At 40.1% G+C, this 7,723-nt stretch overlaps 1 non-coding gene across 1 annotated transcript; it reads right to left on the bottom strand.

Annotated features, from left to right (window-relative positions):
* Window positions 1-2,308: 2,308 nt before the first annotated feature.
* On the bottom strand, window positions 2,309-2,411 carry LOC143365107 (U6 spliceosomal RNA). Its single transcript, XR_013084475.1, has one exon. It is a non-coding gene; the product is annotated as a U6 spliceosomal RNA (small nuclear RNA).
* Between the last annotated feature and the right edge of the window lie 5,312 nt (window positions 2,412-7,723).

The raw sequence follows: 7,723 nt of genomic DNA, 5'->3' as shown, positions 1-7,723 counted from the left end.
TCGGACCCATTAGCCGCAAATATATGTTTCCCTTATACCTATATACATAACGATTTGACTTACGTACTAAGTTGCACATTTTCCTATATATATATTTTTATTTCTTTTTTTTTTTTTTCTCTCTCTCACTCGACACTGAATGTGGAAAGTGCACCCAGCTCCCCATACTGGACGAAAATGTTACTATTTAGCTTCTTCGAGTGGCCGTTATAGCGGTACTATCGATTGTTCAAGGCCACCTGGGAAAACTGGCCCTTAACAAGAAATTTCGCAGTTATTTTCTCATTATTTCTTTATCAATGTTTTAATTTGAATAGATCTTGTTTTCTTGAAGTTGGAATTTATGGGATATGGGTCGTAGGGATTGGTGTTTCCTTATGACTTCTGTGAAATATATTCTTTACCTTCCTTGAGTTTTAGCGCCTTATATATATACATTAATATATGAAGTAAGGTATGAAATTATCGAGTCAAAGTGGTCAATGTTTTTTCACTTTGCAATCAAATTCACAGAAGTTATTTATTCCTGATCACTATAAGCTGTTTCTATACTATATGTATCGATTGCCAAATGATTCCTTCAAATATCTCGATGCTTTAAATTTGACTGTGATTTCGGACCTGACATGAGTATAGAAATGCCGCGAGTGGAAATACTGGAACATTTCGGCAAGAAAAAAACGTAGATAAAGCGAATATGTACGAAATAGACATAATAAAGGATTTATTTTGTACATATTAAGAAGCAATATTTTATTCACTATATTGTCTTTTAATCTATTTCTTTTTTTTACTAATTATTTCGCCAGTCTTTGAGAATACTCTTTCGGAAGGAACAGATGTTGTCATAACACAAAGATACTCCTTCGCAAGCTTTGATAGTGTTACGTCCCAAGTGGTATGAATTACGATCTTAAGAGGATAGGACGCAGTTTCGAACCTACCTGCATACACCGGCTATGGTTCGGGAAATTGAGGCTCGTTTAAATAACTTTGTACCCTTATTTTGAAAACAACAAAATTATTGATTTATTCAAAGTGTGGTTCTGAATCAGAGATTACAAATTTGATTTTACAAATATGGTTTATATAGCGCATATACTGGAGTGCTTACAAATAGTTTGATTATAATAATAATAATAATAATATTAATATTACCGTGATCACGGGTTCGGATTCGGTTACAATGTACTCCGACTGCTGACACTGGTCTTTGAAACGGTTTGTCGCGAAACAACTGAACGAACTATTTTAACTTCAAAAGAGACTACTGGACTATTGACTATGACTGAATAACTGATTGTTCACGATTGTCTGACTGACTGACTGACTATTTATAACTGAATTTTAGGAGTTGGTCCCCCTTTTTATAAGATGCACAATCCTTTGTTTTTCAAAGATGCTGGCACAGGAGTCTCTACCTTGCATCTTTTTATCTTCTTGATGTCTCCTGACTAGTCAGCTGTACGCCGACAGGATCTTTTTACCATGAAGTCGGCGTCTTTTCTTATAATTTGGCATATTTGGACACCTTTCCTGTTTGTTCTCAGCGTGTAAACTGAGAACTTCATCTGCGTGTCTTGCAGGAAGAAAAGTTGGAGTCGTTTCTCGTGCTACCTTACTGCGTAGAATTTTTAACATATATCTTAATCCTATTTTTACTTCTCCTCGTGCGACATAATCGGATGTCCATAATAATTCATAATAATTCTTCATCTGAGGGTTTATTCGTTGGCGGTCGAACCACCGGACGTTCACTGCCTCTGTCTGCTGGGACTGTGATTGACTGCAATTCTGTTCCCCGCGGGGAAAAAAAAAACAGTAATAATCTATCTATCTATTATAACGTATCTATCTATTATAATCTATCTATCCATCTATCTGTGCATTGTGCGGCCACTTCTTACTTACAGTAACGAGCAAAACTGAGTCTACACTATTTCAAGCAACATAACTTTCTAAAAATTAGATCAAATGACTTGAATGTTATTGAGAAGTTAGAAGGATTAGTTTATTAGACGAGGTGTAAAAAATTTTTGAAAAAAATTTGAATTGGTCGGAATCGCAAAAGAAATAGTAAAAGTTGATTTTTTCAGGCTCTTTTATCTGAGCCTGTATTGAAAATTTAAAGAATGTATTTGATTCGTTCGAATAAATTATGTCCATGCTGAAAATTTCACCGGTATTGACTTATTCGTTTACGAGTTATAAACGATTAAAAATTGCGATTTTAAGCCGAAAATCGTGAAAAATGGCAATTTTTCCACTTTTTCTCTAAAGGGTGTGTGCCTGGATCACGCGAGTACTCAACAGCACAGAACGCTTCACGATTTTGCGTGTTATCCTTGCGCAGGGACCATGCTAATCTTCTCTGTATCGTTCCAAATTTAGTATATGTGCTGTCGAAGCAATTACATGTCAGACACAACCTCCATAATTTCCAACCAGGGCGTTTGATATGTCCCACCGGATATCTGGTGCAGCGAACGGACGATTATCGTCTGTGAGTTATGCACGATCTAACCACGAAATTATACTAAAGGCATAGAACATGTCAAGACACAACACAATCGTCCTACATATTTCATCGTCCATTACACAAGTATATATCATCGGAATTAAATCATATTTGGTTTAGTTTTAATCAGAAACATGTTGGTAAATATGTTGGTAAAAGTTTCATAAAAAAAAATAATGACAAATAAAGAAGTTTTGTAACTGGATTCGATTAGTCTTCTGGTCTCACACCGATATAGCCGACAATGTGTGCCACACTTCTCGGCGACGACGGCTCTTGACCTTTGCTGTTTTCGCCGTTTTCACGTCAGTAGCGTTTTCAAGTTATAGGTTTCTTATGACTTGAAGAGGGTACGACGGTTTCCAGCGTTCCCTGTGTAGTTCAAATGGGACGCTCGGCGAGAACCTCCGATTTCGTATCTTGTCAGTAAAAACGGCGGACTGACAAACAACGAGATTTCACTGTAATAGGCAGTCCTTATAGTAATAGTTATATAGTATTTGTATGGAGTTTTCTATTTTTTAAATATTTACCTCTTTGTGTATGCACAGGATCACGAGCAGGTTGAACCCATTTACGAGCAGACCCAGGAGGGAGCACAGCAGGATGGGCACGTCAACAAAAGAAGCGTCCATCTTCGAGTCTCTTGCTGAAACACGCCATTCGTAGCTTTATCTTAGTATTAAATAACGAATTTGTACGGTGTCACGTTGCCCTGATTTTCGGCCCGTCCGACGGGAGAAAAACCCGGGCAACGGCGGGTTTTTACAGACCGTGAAGCCGGGCCACGTTCGGCCGCGCGAAACGTGGTCCACCCGGGACAAACGGCGCACAGTGGTGCCAAGGCGGCAAAAAGTCCATTTTATAAATTTTCGATTTTTATAAAAAAAAATTATTTCTGTATAGCCTAATAGTGCGTGCATGATGTGCCAAAGTCAGATTTTTGAAAAAAAATTTTTTACGGAGATATACGCATGGTAAATAACCATTTCCTCGCTCCTGGGAATCCATCAGTTTTCAGTGCGAAAGTTATGTAATTACTCCGCCTATAATTGAATACTAAGGGGTCTACAAATCATATGGGTCATTGCAAATGGTTTTAACTATTGACTGGAAAAAAAAGTTTTCCAAAAAAAGTTGTTTAACATTAAGTAATATGGACTAACCTGAAGCCCCTTTGCGTTACGCTCATTTTTTATTTATGGCGGAATACAAAAAATCCTTTGAAAAGCTTCGATCTGGAACTAATCGTTTTGGCAAGTTATAATATTGATCTAGCTTTGTGCAAAAAATCACGAGATACTTCGAGATGCTTTCGCGGCAATTTAAGTTCAAATATCAACTTTCGGAATTTCCAAGAATGAATCGCACGGAAGTCATGATTATTTGATGTTTCAGGTGAAATTTTTAAGGGTTACATATCGGATAAGAAAAAAAAAGTGACATTCATACATATAAAAAGATATTTAATAACAATTTTTTATGTTAAATAAACGAAGTTTTCGTTCACTGGACTACTGTCGCAAAAATGCAACAGGTATTTTGTGGTAGTGCTCCAATGAACGCTGTAAAAATAATTTATGTCAGATAAAAAAAATTGTTATTAAATATTTTCTTATACATAAAAAATTAATAAATCGTATGCACTTCTCATTTTTCTTTATTATTTAGAAATATTCCTAAAAAATTTCACCTGGAACATCAAATAATCGTAACGTCCGGAAAATTCACTCTTGGAAATTCTGAAAGTTGATATTTAAACTTAAATTGTGACGAAAGGGTCTCATGATTTTTTGCACAAAGTTAGATCAATATTACACCTTGCCAAAACGATTAGTTCCAGACCAAAATCTATTAAAGTATTTGTTGTATGCTTCCATAAATAAAAAATGGGCAGAAAACGGAGATTTTCGATTAGCCCATACTACTTAATGTTAATAACATTTTACACAAATTTTTTTTGCCTAATAAGCGTTCTACCTGTGGCAATCTCTCGACAAATTTTCAAACAAATTCGTTGGATAGTTTCGTTTTTATAGATTTTTCGCCGCTTTTTGGCCATTTGGCACCACTGTGCGGCGTCTCGTCGACTCGATTTTCGCGACGGTTCTCTCAAGTTCGGTACTCAGAACGGGCGCCAGACACGAGGACGGTGCCACACGAAAAATTACGCTAAGACGCGAATCGGCCGCCGCGATCTCGATTCGACGAGCACCGCGCGATATCCTGGAAAGCCCCTACACGTGTCAGGGTTCTACGGGAAAGAAGGACGGGGCATTCCCCGCGGCGGGAAAGTTGCTCAGAATTACGACACACGAAAGTGGGCTTCTACTTTACATTTATTGTCGTTCGGGTGTTACAAAAAGCTGCCGGCAAAACCCGGCAGCGGTGGTCCGAGAAGCCCGCACGATTGTACAAAATACACGACGGATGGACGGTCGCTCGCGCTTATCGTACCCGAAACACAGCGTCTCGCAGGTGTATTCGGCAGCTGCCCTCAAATCGTTATCATACGCCGCAAACTGTTACTTATTGTAGGCAACCGTTAAGGTCCAGCTTTCCCAGGTGGCCTTGATCCGCCACAGTGTGCGTGCCGTGTGCGTGTGCCATGGTGTGCCGCACACAACGCTAGATCGTACAAGATTGCAAGGGTTCGGGAGGCGTCAATTTATGGCTCGATAATGTAAAGATGGGGCATGTCAGTGGTCAAAAGCGGTAGATGAAGGATAAATCTAGAGCGTTTGCCACCAGGCAGGTCCTACTTTTGCGTTGTCGAGCAACATTTTGCATTATTCGGTCGCATGATGCCGAATGCCCGAAATCTGCTATGCAGATGACACCCTGATTTATGCCGTGGGGGAGGACTGGAGGAGGACCAGGCACCACGGTGAGGCCGTCCTGGACTGCATGGTCGGGCGAATTCGGAGGATGGGGCTGACCGTGGCCGCCGCAAAGACCGAGGCGATCTGGTGGTATGGATCGCCTCGGCCGTGGCGGCTACCCCGTGGTCAAGACCTCCGGATTCGCGTCGCTAAAACCTCCGTCGAGATCGGGCCCAGGATGAGGTACCTGGTCCTGGTCATAGACGGCCGCTGGCGATTCGAAGGACACTTCGGGCTCCTCGCCCCCCGACTGGAGAGGACGGCAGCCGCCTCGGGAAGCTCAATCCGAAGGCTCCAGGGATGGGAACACCGGGTGGGCCCCTCCGCCCGGGGTCTTATAGCGTAGGCAGTGGGGGAGGTTAAAACCTCCCCCGGGGTATGATGATAGCTGGGAGGTGTCCTGTTGAGTACACGCGTGATCCAGGCACCTTCCATTTAGCTTAGGTGGGCGTGGGTTCTGTAGTGGGTAGCCCCTTGGGGATCTTTCCCCAAGGGGTAGTCCCACATAACCCCGACTCCCCCCAGGGGGTCGGGGTATGCGTAACGTCATTTTCCCTACGGAAAAAAAGGGGGGGGACGTGGGCAAATTTTGAAGCATAAACCTCGTTTTCATAATATCCCTAATATTTTTACTTGACAGAAACATATACAACAATACCTCCCGACCCCAATATAACACTAGATTTATTATTAACAATAAGTAATGTGCCGACTAAAGATAAAAGATTTAATAGACAAGTCGATGCACTTAATCCATGTAAAAAAAATGTTAAGGAGATAAGTAATACAGCCCGTAGATGACTAAAGGCCGAAAGTACTCCAAAAATATTTTTCCGGAAAATTATTAAAAAATAGTTTAAACATAGTTAAAAAATGTTTTTACAACAGCGTAACAACAATCATACGGTTAGAAATCGAAAAAACATCTAATTAAAGAAAAAAAAAATTGGACCCGGGCGAGATCCGAACCTGGTCCACAGCTACTGCACCAACCGGCGCCGTTGAAAATACCTTCGAAATATTGGGATATATCCTGCGTAGTATAATTGTTGTTTTTTGTATTACGCAATTTTTAAAGTCTGGACGATGTTTCCCTGAACTTAGAGATGTTTAATATTACATAATATATTTTTACGATAATCATAACTTAGTTTTTAACGGAAAAAACGCCGAAAAAAGTGGTTTTTATTTTTTCCTACTATGACGCACCAATCGCAGGAATTTGAAAAAAATTGAGCATAATGCTTAGGGCAATATCTCATTGTTAAATTAATTCTGTTCTAGTGTCTCTTCGATTTCCATATGAAATCTGCATTTTTTCGATTTTTACAGCCAGAGTTTGCAACCGAAAAATCTGAAAACGACTCGAAGTATGTGGTTTGGTGTCCGAAACGTGTCAGATTTTTTTCAGAATTTTAAATGGGGAAAATGGGCCAAAAACTGGATTTTCGTTTTTCCTCTATAACTACCTTTACAGATGTGCTATAGGACTAAAACTTGGCTGAAAGGTATCTTTTTTGGTAGGCTATCGAATGGCGCAAATTGGAATAAAATCCCTTCCAGGGCACATTTGACCCCCAAAACCGGCTATAGCCTTACTAAACATTTCAGTATTGCACCAGTAAATTCTACCATTTTCGTATGTATAGCATGAAAAAATATATATAGAAGGGAAATATTCTAGAAGAAATTTTTCGTTTTGCAGTTAAAATGGCTTCGTATGCAAAGGGTTAAAAGGTACCTGGCTCTTCTCCAGTGTTTATTTTTACGATATTCACGTTCGAACTGTGTGTACATTGCTACGCAACTGGTTATCATGGCGTCCATTGGTGAAAAATATTCCATGTCAGTGTGAGACCTTGTGCGCTCTTAGCGTCTGTTTTAAAATTTGTTCTGCTCGAATTAATAATTTGAGATTCAAGTGAACTGAACAGCACCACTGAACAAACGAAGAGCAGCACTCTTGCTCTTACAAATATTGCAGTTCTGCCAGCAAAAAATGTTAGCCGGATTTTCTGCCGCACCTGGCTCACGGTCGTATGAATTAAACTCTTCGTTGTATTTAATGTGTTCACCGGGATTACGTTCCCCCGACAGGCAGACCTTGCCACGGTCGAAGATTAACCCTTTGCGAACGAGTGTCGGCAAATAGCCGCCCAAGTCTTTTTACCGTTGCGGACGAGTGTCGGCATACCGGGTGGTTCACGACAAACAGGCCACCTAAATAGCTCCGTTAGGATTAGAGATAGAAGAAAATGTTAGAGAGAAAAGTTGTACTGTTAAAGGGGGCAAATATGGTGATATAAAAAAATGTTCCTATTGT

This window comes from Halictus rubicundus, unplaced genomic scaffold (genome assembly GCF_050948215.1).
Source record: "Halictus rubicundus isolate RS-2024b unplaced genomic scaffold, iyHalRubi1_principal scaffold1326, whole genome shotgun sequence".
In the NCBI taxonomy this organism is placed as follows: Eukaryota; Metazoa; Arthropoda; class Insecta; order Hymenoptera; family Halictidae; genus Halictus; species Halictus rubicundus.
This window is presented reverse-complemented; position numbering and strand designations above follow the sequence as displayed.